The sequence below is a fragment of the Triticum aestivum genome, chromosome 7D (genome assembly GCF_018294505.1).
Source record: "Triticum aestivum cultivar Chinese Spring chromosome 7D, IWGSC CS RefSeq v2.1, whole genome shotgun sequence".
Classification (NCBI taxonomy): domain Eukaryota; kingdom Viridiplantae; phylum Streptophyta; class Magnoliopsida; order Poales; family Poaceae; genus Triticum; species Triticum aestivum.
The window spans coordinates 469,053,421-469,067,372 of NC_057814.1; the positions used below are offsets into that span (position 1 = coordinate 469,053,421).

Here is a 13,952-nt window from a genome sequence, read left to right on the forward strand (position 1 = left end):
TCTATCAGTTCCTTTCATCTCCGAATTACTCGAAGGTAAGTTTGACCACATACTGAATATGCCGCCTCGCAGCCTTTTATTTTCCTTCACGGAGTCAGCCAACTGGGCCCGCACATCTTTCAGTTCTTCGCCCAGCTGGGTGTTGGAATCCTGGAGCTTGTTTTTCTCCTCCCTAACTCAGGTCAGCACACGTTTGCCCGCGGCGAGTAGCCTTTTGGATTCTTTCTCTCCCGCTTGAGCGGCTTTCAGTTGCTCCTCCAGTTGATCTGACGATCCTGTCATGAGATAAGCAACAGTATTAGCATAGCTGGCATATAATTATCATTCCTCGATGGGGGGGGGATATTACCAGGTGACGCCTTATTGGATTTCTCCAGTTTGGCGGTAACAATAGTTAGCTGTGTCCGACACCTTTCTAGCTCTTGAGACAACAGGTTGTTCTTCTCCGTAAGCATCTGGTTGTACAATGATCCTTAAATCAGTTGTACAACTGATTCAATTTTCGGGGGCTACTGGTATATAATTATCATATTGGAACAATGTAAACTTACCTGCACATCTTTCAAATGTTGATTTGTGGCTCGGGTAAGCCCATCTCGAGCAGCTCGGATATATGCATCAGCCGAGCTGAAGGCATTGAATGCCTCTTTTGTAAAGCTGGGGTCTCGTAAAACGGCCCTCCGGCGCCGATGATTCATGGCGCTCTCCACTTCCGAGTTCGTGACGGATACATCATCCGAATCCTCTGCCGAAGGACAATCCGGCCCCGCTCCCATATCAGCCCCTGCCTTTGCGGCAGGATCTAGATCCCGGCTGTTGGGAGTATGATCGGCCGGACCCCCGGACATAGTCCGGCGAGCTCTTTTCCTGATACAAGACAAACGAAAAAGTCATAGTTGGATGCGACTGCCAAGGGGCATATTTACATATCCATACCTATTCGATGAAGGCTCGGCCGTGCCTTCGTTTGCCTTCCTCTTCAAAGGCTTGCCCGGCGTGGGGGCTGCTCTCTTTGGAGTAGCCTTTGGGGTAGCACGGCGCGCCAAACGCCTCCCCTTTGGAGCATGAGACAGTGCGGTGAGTGAGGCGGAACGAGGAAACACTTTCGGAGGAGATGTCTCCTAATTACTTACGTGCGAAGCAGGGAGAAGACCGGGATAGTCGGCGGTGATGGCCACTTCCGTGCCGTCATAGCTCGTCTGGTAAAACACCGCATCCTCGAGCACCATGAATATATCCGGATCCTCTTCGAATCCGGGGTCAAGGTCCCGGTTGTGGCTCTCTGGCTACGGGGCGGGGCTGTGAAGCCCCTCGGAGATCTTTCGCCATTGCTGTTATAAATTGATGGATTAATATTCATTAAAAGTGGCTCAGGGAGTGGAGTGAGTAGAGCAGAGGGGTTGGGACTTACCCAGCTAGGATGATTGTACATGGAAAATCCATCTCTGCGCTTGACACAAAGAAATTCCTCTTCCTCCCCTTTGAACAGTTCGGCCAATATTTTGGCCAGAGCGGCGGGGGTGTCCGGACCCTTCCGGCCGTAGCGGGAGGCGTCATCCTCGCCATTGTAGTGCCACATGGGAAGCCCTCTGTGTTGGAGTGGCTGAACCCCCCGTACTATGGAAGTCACCATTACCTCGACTATTGATAATCCGGACTGGGCAAGCGTCCTTATCTTGCTCATAAGTTGACGAACTTCCGCACTATCTTCCTCCTCGAGGCTCCGAGGGCGCCAGTTGTGGCGCTTCTTCAAAGGAACGCTTGTGAACTCGGGAAGACCCCTCCGAACTGGGTCAGGAAGTGCGACGTCCTCGATATAGAACCACTCGGAAGGCCACTCTTTGGATGCTTTCTTTGGTGTGCCAGACAGGTATCCGGTCTCGGCAATGCGCCATATTTCGGCTCCGCCCACTTCAAATATTGATCCCCCGTGGTTGCGCGAGACGAGACAGAATAGTTTTCTCCACAATTCAAAATGGGCCTCACAACCCAGAAATAGCTCGCAAAGAGCGAAGTAACCCGCGATATGTAGGATGGAGGCATGAGTGAAGTTGTGTAGTTGGAGGCCATAATACTCCAGGAGCCCTCGAAGGAACGGATGAATTGGAAATCCGACGCCTCTTAGCAAGTAGGAAACGAAGCACACTCGTTCCCCCCAGATGGGTTGGGGAAATTCTCTGCCTGGGCCCCGCCATTGAAGGAGGTAAATCCTGCCCGAACAGGGACCAGACCCGGGGAAGAAATCCTGTGTTTGCAGCTTCACCAGCTGACCGTGGGATACGGAGCATCTCTCCCAATTGCCTTTTTCCGGGCCATAGGGATGGGAGGAGGAGCTGAGAGCGCTAGCCATGTTGGAGTGGTTTTTCCTAGCGAGCGCTAAGGATTTTTCCGCGTGGTGCCGAATGGATCTAAGATCCAATCTCTTTAAATAGACGCTCTTTCTTACATGGCTGGGGTGTTATGTGCAAAAGTACCCTGACCTCTCGCATTCGCTCAACACGTGGAATCTGAAGTCGTTGATGCACAGAAGCCGAGGGGCACGATATTAAATGGAGGGCCGAATACATCTCTTTGAAGTCATCGGAGGAGGAACCCGCCTTGCAATGCCGAAGACAATCTGCGCGCCGGACACCTCGTCATTGAAGCCTGGTTCGAGGGCTACTGAGGGAGTCCTGGACTAAGGGGTCCTCAGGCGTCCGTCTTGTTAGCCGTGGGCCGGACTGATGGGCTGTGAAGATACGAAGACCGAAGACTCTACCCGTGTCCGGATGGGACTCTCCTTGACGTGGAAGGCAAGCTTGGCGACCAAACATGAAGATTCCTTTCTCTATAACCGACTTTGTGTAACCCTAATCCCCTCTGGTGTCTATATAAACCGGAGGGCTAGGTCCGTAGAGGCGAACAATCATAATTGTAGTCATACATGCTAGACTTCTAGGGTTTTAGCCATTACGATATCGTGGTAGATCAACTCTTGTAATACTCATATTCTTCAAGATCAATCAAGCAGGAAGTAGGGTACTACCTCCATAGAGAGGGCCGGAACCTGGGTAAACACTGTGTCCCCCGTCTCCTGTTACCATCGACCTTAGACACACAGTTCGGGACCCCCTACTGGAGATCCGCCGGTTTTGACACCGACACCCATGAGCATGGAGGTTTCGTTATTGATAGGAAACTGCCAGTAGCCCTTGACTTTGACTTGAAGAATTGAATCCGCCTTCTTCTTCTTATTCTTCTGAAAGTCTCCCATGCGTGGTATCATCGGATCCACAAGGTCAATTTGTATCCATTTGTTCGGAAACCGTAAATGCCAACTACTCACTTCTTGCTGAGGATGAAGGTGCCATGGGTGATAGCGCAGCTACAAATTGATAGAATTTATCCATTCTACTTCCTCCACTTCTTTAAAAGCTTCTCCAATCACACTTATTACAATCTCACACACTTCTTCTTCCTAACCTTGAGCGCAGCACTGAAAATCCAGTATAGATTCTCTAATCTTTAATAAGAGAAGCAACGAGCCTAGTAGGGGAAATACCTTCCTCGGGAATGTCATCAAAGCCGGGTTCTCCAATCGTAAAAGGGAATATTCCATGGCACAAGGGTTTTCAGGTGCTGACCGGTGGGTACATTTCTGTGCACATTGTGAGTTCATATTTTCTTTTCTAAGAAACAAAAGTTCGAGTAGATACCGTTCTAGCAGGTACAAGAATCCCCGTTCGGTAGGCGTCTGCTTTAGCAATGTCTTTGATCCTCGATCAAAAATTTGAGGAAGATCGCCCTTGCGCGGTCAACGAACTCATACTAATGCAAGGACTGCTCGCAAGCAAATTCGGAAATGAAAGAAGGCTACCGAAAGGACAAGCAACGGATTTCGCGCTCATCCCTTGCTAAAGCACAAGATCGAGAGGGGCCCAAACCCAAACCGAGAATGTAAACAGAATTCGACTCACTCTCGTATGGCTCGCCCTCGAGCCCTGGGGGGTGAGCCAGCTATTACTGAGGGAGGCCAGGTCTACATACGTAATATCAAGTTGCTCTAGCTGCGTGTCTTTCGTATGGAAAGATGGGTGTTTTTATCCAAGCAAGGGAATAGAATAGGTAACAACTCCCCTCACATCAAGCCTTTACGCTAGCTACCAACATATACTATGGAGTCCATGGCTACCTCCGCGGATGGAAGACCGTAGATTTTGGTCCCTAGCGATATTGTTGCTTAAACTAACGTGGAAAGTGGGTTCAATCACTTTAAAGTGCCCTCTCAAGTGTCATCTCATAATGGTAATCTCCTTATGGTATAGTAATTTGTCTTAGAATAAGAAACCTATCTCTTCCCCCTAATGGCTTTTCACTACCCCTTGCGGGAATGTGTATCGTTGCTGCATCGCCATCGTATTCCTGACTTGCTTTTTCGAACTTCTTGTTTTCTCGGGGCTGCACTACAGTTGCTTAGTGGTTTGCTTATCGGTCTACCCAATCAAGGTTAGACCTCTCTCTATCAACCATTGCTTTAAATAGTATCATGTTATTTCATCTTTCATTGATACCATCATTACAATCGAGGGCCTACAATCCATGGAAATCCCTATTCCGATCACTAGGAAAGAAGAGCAAGTAAGTAATGAATGAATGAATGAATTTAGATGGTATATAAACATCTCCCCATGAAGGGAAGGTGCTATAGTATCTAACTACAAAAAAAGTAGGTTGTGAAATGATAGGAAATATGCCATGCAGAAAATCCAGGAAATATTTCCTGGATTTTCGGATGACCCGGCTTATCTTTGCAGTTATCCTTATTTAGCAGAATCTAGTGAGTGTTCCATTTAAAGAAAAGAGAGATATTCGTTGTAGGATTGATCCAGACAACCCAACCTAAGTCACCTATTGCGCCTAACCTAAGTACAGTGCCAGTGGTCGGCGAGGAGAAGTTCATTCCTGTAGAGAAGAGAGGGGATCCTATTTCCTTTCCCCGTTTCCCAGTATGGCAACCTTATCTTCTAGCATGAAAGTTGGTATCAGAATGAAACAATCCAATCCATACTTGTGGAGTGCTCAGTTCAGTTCCTGATTTATCTCAAGCCTAAACCGGAAAAGGAAACCTATTACCCGGGGTCCCCCCTTTCGGCTATCTCATCTGTTGTTCCCCAACTCTCAGGAAGGTAAGATCATCAATCAATAGTAGGCTGCTGCTCTGTGCAGTTAAAGATGGGATCCAACCTGTTTTGTTTGCTTGTTTCCTATAATCTGTGCTCGATTCCATATTTCAGTATCCTTCGATTCCCGGGATAGATCTGATCTCATTTATACTTACCTCAAACAACGAGCGAAGTTGAGATGTTGATGAGAAAGGGGCTTCAAAGAGCACTCTTTGGCTACGAATACAAGAGTGGTTTTTTTTGTTTTGGGTATAGCAGGACTTGAACCTGTGACTATTAGGTTAAAAGCCCAATGCTCTACCAACTGAGCTATACACCCGATTTTACAAGAAGGCTTGGCGCGGAAAAGAAAAGAGGGCGGCCTGGCCCCTTTTCTTCTTATCTTATCACAAGGGCGCGGCTTTGTATGGTATAGTACTGTGGAGCAAGTCTGGGAGTCCTTTCCACTCATTGAGGATTCTATCTAAAAAAGAAGGTCAACGGGGGAGACTACAGTAGCTCGAACTCAGACTATCTACGAAAAAGGTAAAGTCGTCTTTCCTAGGGTTCGACCGAAAGGAGCTGTGTTCTATGGTTTGACATTGTGGAGGTCCAGCACTCTTCTAAACGAAGAAAGAGGGGATTCGCGCTACCTCCTACTCCTACAGAAGATTGATTGGCGCGAACTTCTGATCGATTCCTTATTCATTGTTGCCGACCCTTACATCATCATAAAGATAATCAAGATATCCCAAGAACCCAGCTAGGGATGAATGACTAGCGCCCAAGAACAAGCAAGGGATGAGTGCACGGGAGCGGCATTGCTTGTTGCTTTATTATCACATTAGAGAAGCGGAACCTCCAAGCTCAGACATCTCGAACTCAAAAACTACCCTTCTATCCCACCCTGCTCCTCCGGCATCGGAAGCAGAACTACCTGACCAAAGGAGATAGACGTGAAGGGGAGACGGTCATACAAAGGCCGAATAAAGCTCTCTTGAAGCTGCATCTGAATATACCTAGAGTCACTCAGTACATACGAACCCTTGAATAAATAAGAATTGAGAAGTATGAAATGTGGGCATCATAACAAAAAAAGAAAAAGACCGAACCAGTAACACTAATGTCTACTTATTTATACCTCTGAGAGGTCCACTTAGACTATTATGGTTTCTCTTTAGCTACGTAGGTTATATAAGATTCAATTCAATCTAACAAGCGGACTGGACTACCTTCGGCTACTACAAGATATTTAGAAACCTAAGAAGCTGAGCCTACTTTACGCACTTAAGGCAGCAGCAGATGATGAAGAAATGGGTGGTAGATGATAATGAGAAAGGGCGCCCCTTGGCATTTCCTGTGGGGGAGTCTAATGATGTCAACCCCCTCTTTTGCGCCTAACTTGACTCTGATTCTCCCACTATGAGAGATAATCCAGGGGCTAGTTCGGCTACAGAATAGAATTTACGAAAGCTCCCCGTCTTTCCGACTCAATGTATTGCCCTTTGGGACCAGGATCTGACGAGGAAGTGAGAGAGGGGACACCAAACATAGGTGCGTACCATTGCCCCAATCCAATGGACTATGTCATACAGGGAGGAACCCTTGGAGGTTGGGACAGAAAGAAAGAAGGTTTTGCTTCTGCTTCCTTCGAGCTACCAAACTCTTTCGTCAGGTGTGGGTCAAGTTCCCTCATTATTGCTTGACTTCCCCTTTGGGGCACGAAAAGATGGACTAGGACTTAAGTAAGGGAGAGGACAACCCCTGTTTCTGGCTTACCTTCAACGAGTGAGTGCTATTCCCATTCCTTACTTTGATCCGACCCTAGTCCCCGACCAATTTGCTTGCTCACTAGAAGAGTCAAGCGAGAGCAGCTAGTTTAGAAGGAAAAGGACACCTGGGGCCATTCGGCCTCACTTGTCGGAGACTGAACTACCGCTCGCTTACTTGCTGATCAAGGAGGTCATTTCCACTTACACTAAGCATAGAAGGAAGAAGATTGAAAAACTAACAAACAAATTGTCTTCAGCCCTACTTACTTATAGGCTAACTTGGCCCAGGAAACAAGGTTCTATTAGGCTTGCAGGGCTTAAAAAATAATGAGCTAGATCGCAGGTATTTGGATACGAGGTAGTAGCAGGGTCTAGTCGAAGCGGTGCGCAAAGTGTACAAAGGCGAGTCTCATGGGCAGCGGCACGTGAGGGGTCTCCCGAACTTCATGGAAGACGCAGTTAGGGAGTTGGAAGATGCACTTTGGACTCCTGCACCAGTAAGAATGGAACTGGAATAAAAAGTTGGGGTAGCTAGCCACTCCGTTACTGAGGAAAGAGAGGATGGCATTTCCATAAGTAGACTCTCCTTCTTACTGAATCCTTATCCTGCCTTTGAAAAAATAGCGTTTTCCCTTTGATCCCGTGAGGGATCAAATCAAGTCTGCCTACTTGAAAGCGAAGTACTTCAGCGAATAGTAGTTCATAATGTTGGTCTTATTCAAGGTTTTTCAAAATCGAGCAATACCATTCAGAACAAGGTCGACGAGGAGTGACCGATCGAGGGAACGAACGAGGAAGACCGATCCCAAATAAAAAGAGTTTCCGACGTTAGGAGGAATTCTCTTTAATAGGGAAAGCAAACATCGGCACCTCTGTCATCGGTACCTTGCCTAAGCAAAGCGCCCTTGGCGACCGGACTCGACAAGGGTAAGATCCCTAATCCGTTTCTTTCCTGTTGTAAAGGATGCACCCTTAGAGGTGGCATCCCTTTACGCATGAGCCTTGTTAGTGCTTGTCTCACTCCCTTGAGACATGCTAATTGGTATGTTAGCAAACCATAACAGTTTAATTAGCTGCCCCCTCTATTCCTGGCCATCGTATGGACAAGGGCTCCTCTCCCTCTCCTCTGCTGCCCGGAAAGGTATATATATACTGAAATTAAGAATTGTAAATGCTTGGGCTTGCTTTATTCTCTCTTTTTAGTCCTTCTATTCCGTCATCCGGAATGGAGAGGGATGTTGTTGTAGGGAAGGAATGGAGGTAGATCGTTCCTCAGAACGTAGGAGAACAGTAACCACGAATCATCTCAAGTCAGGAAAGCCAGGGTTTTGAAATCTTATCCCTTCATGGGTAAGAGTGAAAGCCCGCAGTCCAAGGTTCTAGGCTGCTTAAGTAGAGTCAGCAGCCGTATGCCCCGGATAGGGGAGACATGGACTTTAGTCCGTATCGACCCGGTGCTGAAGGATTGTTCCTAGCCTCGAGGAGTGAATCTGAGAGGGGTGACTGGGCAACTAAGTGGGTACTGGGAACCGTAGAGATGAGGAACAATCTACTGGAGAGGGGGAAACAAGATCTTGCAGAGTGGAGCCCACTCCTCTAGTCCTGTCTTGAGCTTAGCTTTCTTTTCTGTAGAATTAGTTTCCAGTTCAAATCTTCCTTTGAAAATAGTTGGCAAAGCTAGACTTTATCAAACAAATAGGTCTAGGTTTCGCCTTCTATTCCTTTTGGAAGAGGGCTCGGGGGAAACCTTTTTTTGTGAAATATAACTGAGTCAATTTGCCCAAATTTGCAATTCGCCAAATTCATGTGACTAAAATACATACCTTTCTTTAGTCTTCCGGTAGCGTCACGTCGGTCGATGTCGCAGACTCCAATCCTTTTTCGGACTTGAACTCTATGGGTTCCAGCAGCTAGCGTATGCCAGAGAAGAACCACAACCTGTGCCATCTTGTTCTCAGCGGTGACAGTCTCTTTATCAGTTCATTACCAGGGAGATAGATGACACTGATCCAATCTCAAATTGGTCTAATTGTCATGATCTTCCTGGTTGACTGAAGCAACTTGCATTCAGGGAAAGTCTGGTAAGGCCGGTTGCCTTGCAGTTTCACATTATCCCCAAGAGGCAGTTTTACTCGATAGGATCATGGCACTTCGAAAGCTAGTCTACCGAATGTTTGTCGAAGCAACTGTCATACGCGCCGAGAGTTCACAGGTCAAGCTATGTCAATTCAAAACTTCCAGAATGAGGAGTATAAGGGGGTGTTGCATTGGCTGATACAGTGAGCTTCTCAAGCAGAGATTTGCAGTGATCATCATTAGTGTAGTTGGTTTCTACAGTTGAAGCCCAAGCAAGAGTAACTGCAATGACTGCCATCATAAGAGAATCTCTTCTACTCAAAGAATCTGCAACCTTGTTTTCTTTTTTTGTATTCAATCTTGTAATTGAATTCGAGCAATTTTCACATAAGCTTGTGCTGGATGCCCTCAGAGACTTTTTGTTCTGTGATGTATTTAAGGCTCTCTTGATCAGTTTTGATCAATAAAAGAATTGAGAACCAAGAAAGTAGTGGTTCCATCTCTTCAAGGATTCAAAAATAGCTAAAGCTTCTCCTTATCATAAGTTGACATAGATACATTTCTGGGTCCAAGGGTTTTACTGAAATAAGAAATTGGTCTGCCTTGTTGCATGAGGGCAGAACCAATACCTTGACCTGATGCATCTGTTTAAAAAGTAAATGTAGGGTCAAATCAGGCAAAGCCATAACAGGAGTAGTGACCAGACAATTCTTCAATGTTGTGAAGGCCTCAATTTGAGCATTTGACCACTGGAATGAATATTTTTTTAGACAGTCATGAAGTGGCCTAGAATTGATCCCATAATTCTTGACAAATCTTCTTTTTCTGCAGCCATACCAAGAAAACTCCTCAACTGAGTGGTAGTCTTAGGTGTTGGCCATTCTTTGATGGCAACTATTTTGTGGGGGTCTGTAGATAGACCCTATCCTTAGATAACATGCCCTAAATACTCCACTTGAGGGACAGGAAAACTGCATTTGCTAATCTTTGCATATAGTTTTTATGACCCTCCTCATCGCAAACAGTTAATTGAGCTGAACTGTATGCCCTGCATCGCACATGTAACTAAAATCTGAACCGTGTTTGATGCATCCTCCAGCGCAAACGTTTGCACCTTTTTTGATGGTTATTTTACACCACCGTTTGCGATGGAACGCGCTAATCACGGCGGCGGGATGAACATCGGGGATGTTGTACTGCACCCGGCTGAATCTCTGGATGTACTTGCGCAGGTTTTCCCCTTCCTTCTGGGGAATGATATGCAAATCACTGGCCTGGCCATGAGCTTGGTGGCCTCCAGTGAAGGCACCAACGAACTCATGGCACAGATCCGACCAAGAAGAAATGGAATCTGCCGGCAAGTGCATCAACCAAGACATGACATTGGGCTTCAGTGCCAATGGGAAGTAATTGGCAAGCACCTTGTCGTCGCGGGCTCCAGCAGCTTGCATCGCGATGGTGTAGATGCTGAGGAACTCTGACGGATGGGTCTTGCCGTTGTACTTCTCGCCGACGTCGGGCTTGAACGTGCGGTGGATGGCCACTAGAACTGCCGCAGCTCATGCGTAAAGGCTAGGCAACCCACCTCGTAAGGTAGGCCGCCGGAGTCCCCTGGTGCTGGGTGGTCCATAGCGGGTCCCGCCCTCTTATCGGACTGGTGGCGTGTATCACGCCGGCCCTCCATAGTGGTTCGAGCGTCTTCATGAGCTCGTTCTCGAAGAACATGACGCTGGTCGCGGTGGGTCCGTGGGTCGGACGACGCTATGGAAATGCTATCATATGCGTCGTCGCGACGGACCGGCACCGGCGGTAACTGGCGCGGGGGAGGAGAGTGCACTGTAGTTGCAGCTCCCCCGGTCCTTCCCCCGCTGGTGTGTGGTGGCTCGACGGAGCGCCGGCCCGAGGGCCCTGCCAGCCGTAGCTCGTCTTTGTTGGCAACGGCGACGAGGCTCCAGATGGTGGCTCTCCACTCGTCGAGCTTCTCCGCGGCAGGAGAGAAGTCGAGGAGCAGCTGCGCGCGCGCCAAAGCTTCTGCTAGCGTGGGTGGTGGTGAAAGCTGCGTGGACCGTGGTGCGCTTTGACTTCTAACCACGTTAGAAGGAGCTCTACCACGGCCCAGTGGCTGCGTGCCATTTTCGCCAGCACTTTGGCGGGCATGCTGGCCTCCTTTGTCCCGCAGATGATGCACATGGCTCTTCCCACGGCGGTGCTCAGGGTCACCGGCGTGGTGACGCTGCTCGTCACGCACACCATGGGAAGAGCGCGCTGTGGGTGCCGGGGTGGGTGTCCCGGAGGTCATCGAGCCGCCCGTGGGTGGCACGGCGGCGACCCCGGAGGGCCCCGCGCTGCCTGCGGGGGGCCCAGCTCCATCTCTGGATTTTGTGGCGTGTAGCCCGCCGTCTTGAGCACGAATGATGCCGCTCTCTAGGCTTTGACTGCCAAAGCGATGTTGGTGCTCGCGGGCCGTCCCTCGGGTTCTGTCCGCGACCGGCCCGCTACTCACCCTCACCGGTACGGGCCGTCTGGCCCCCGATGAACCGACCGCCGTGGCCGCCTTATTCTTGGGAGCGATGGCGACGAAGAACTGCTAGGCTAACTGCTAGACCAGATTCTCACAACAGTGTTCCCCTACCTGGCGCGCCAAAGATGTCGGTGAGAACGACACCTATGGGATCACGGGGACCCCTTCTACGGTCGGCGGGCGCGGGGTTGTGAGAAGAGCAGGTCTAACAAGAAGCACACGGAACGTTTGCCCAGGTTCGGGCCGCGAGGATGCGTAATACCCTAGTCCTGCTTTGGTGGATGTATTGAGTGTTCTTGAGCTTCCGAACTAGCTACGGTGGCTGTGTAGTTCAAAAAGCCGAATCCCTCTCCTGGTCGCCTCGGGCCTCCTTTTATAGGGAAAAGGGGTTGCCACAGCGGCACACAGGAGGTGGAAAGGCCTATAGTGCGCGAGCCTATCGCACGGCATTACGGGACAAAGTGCATTAAATGCACTACTTAGGTGTCCATTAGCTTTATCGGGGACGGGAACGAGGCCCGTCCCATCCGTCGTCGCTCCTCGCTTCGACACACGCCCTGGCCAGCAATGCATGCAGCGCCATGTAGGCAGGCAGGCAGCTGAGGTGGCGCGGTGGTAGGGTCTTCACGAAGATCTGCATGCCACCACGCAGGTGCTTGCTGATTTGGCCTGGAAGCTGCATGTTGCCACGCAGGTGCCTGCCCAGCTGGTAGGGCAGGCAGCTGCATGCGAACGGCGGCGGAGTCTTGGTTGGTGCTGGCCTGGCAGTGGCCCCGCTGACGCCCTCGGCAAGGGCCTTGCCGGGGGGCCCGACAAGGGCCTTGCCGTGGCGTCGCAGTTGTCCCCGGCAAGATGCTTGCCGAGGGTCTTGTGGGTTTCCTTGGCGAGAATCTCGCCGAGGGTCGTCATCTTCTGATCCTCATCCGATCTGTGTGTTTATGATCTTGACAAAGATCTGCATGCCACCACGGAGTTGCCTCCCGAGCCCTGGTCCCAATGTAGTTGGTTAGGCTGGAACCTGTGGGCTCAAGGGTGGCTCGCTCTGTTGGCGCTTGGGCAAGTTGCCCGGCAAGGCTCTTGCCGGGGCCGCGGAGGCCGCCCCGGCAAGGGTCTTGCCGGGGGAGTCCACTTTGCCCCCTTTGCTCTTTGTGTTTCTAGTCTTGGCATTGCCTCTGATCGCCTTGCGCCTTTGGCTTCTCTCCGGCTTCCCTCCCCTGCCCTGCTTAGTGTGGCCTTGGGCGCAACTCCGACTGTCCGTGCACAAGTAAAGGGGGAAAAAAGGAGCGCCCCTACTTTTGTGCACCGACACTGGGAAGGACACCGCAAGATTGAACCCAAAGCTAAGCACTTCTCCCATTGCAAGAAAGATCAATCTAGTAGGCCAAACTAAACCGATAATTCGAAGAGACTTGCAAAGATATGAAATCATGCATATAAGAATTCAGAGAAGAACCAAATATTGTTCATAGATAATCTTGGTCATAAACCCCCAATTCATCGGATCTCGGCAAACACACTGCAAAAAGTATTACATCAAATAGATCTCCAAGAACATCGAGGAGAACTTTGTATTGAGAACCAAAGGGAGAGAAGAAGCCATCTAGCTAATAACTATGGACCCGAAGGTCTGTGGTAAACTACTCACACATCATCGGAGAGGCTATGGTGTTGATGTAGAAGCCCTCCGTGATCGAATCCCCCTCTGGCAGATCGCCGAAAAAAGCCCCAAGATGGGATCTCACAGGTACAGAAGGTTGCAGCGGTGGAAAAGTGGTTTCGGGGCTCCCCTGGATGTTTTCAGGGTATAAGAGTACATATAGGCGAAAGAAGTAGGTCGGTGGAGCTACGAGGGGCCCACGAGGGTGGGGGCACGCCTACCCCCCTGGGCGCACCCTCCTGCCTCGTGGCCGCCTCGTTGCGTCTCAGACTTCCACTCCAAGTCTCCTGGATTCTTTTGTTCCAAGAAAGATCCTCGTGAAGGTTTTGTTCCATTTGGATTCCGTTTGATGTTCCTTTTCTGCGAAACACTAAAATAGGCAAAAAAACAGCAACTCGCACTGGGCCTCCGGTTAATAGGTTAGTCCCAAAAATAATATAAAAGAGCATATTAAAGCCCATTAAACATCCAAAACAGATAATATAATAGCATGGACCGATAAAAAATTATAGATTTGTCGGAGACGTATCAGCATCCACAAGCTTAATTCCTGCTCGTCCTTGAGTAGGTAAATGATAAAAACAGAATTTTTATTGTGGAATTCTACCTAACATATTTTCAATGTAATTTTCTTTATTGTGGCGTGAATGTTCAGATCCGAAAGATTCAAGAAAAAAGTTTAATATTGACATAAAAATAATAATACTTCAAGCATACTAACCAAGCAATTATGTCTTCTCAAAATAACATAGCCAAAGAAAGCTCATCCCTACAAAATCATATAG

The 13,952-nt window shown here is 49.0% G+C and overlaps 1 non-coding gene across 1 annotated transcript; it reads right to left on the reverse strand.

Annotated features, from left to right (window-relative positions):
- Window positions 1–5,408: 5,408 nt before the first annotated feature.
- TRNAK-UUU (transfer RNA lysine (anticodon UUU)) lies at window positions 5,409–5,481 on the reverse strand. Its single transcript has one exon. It is a non-coding gene; the product is annotated as a tRNA-Lys (tRNA).
- Between the last annotated feature and the right edge of the window lie 8,471 nt (window positions 5,482–13,952).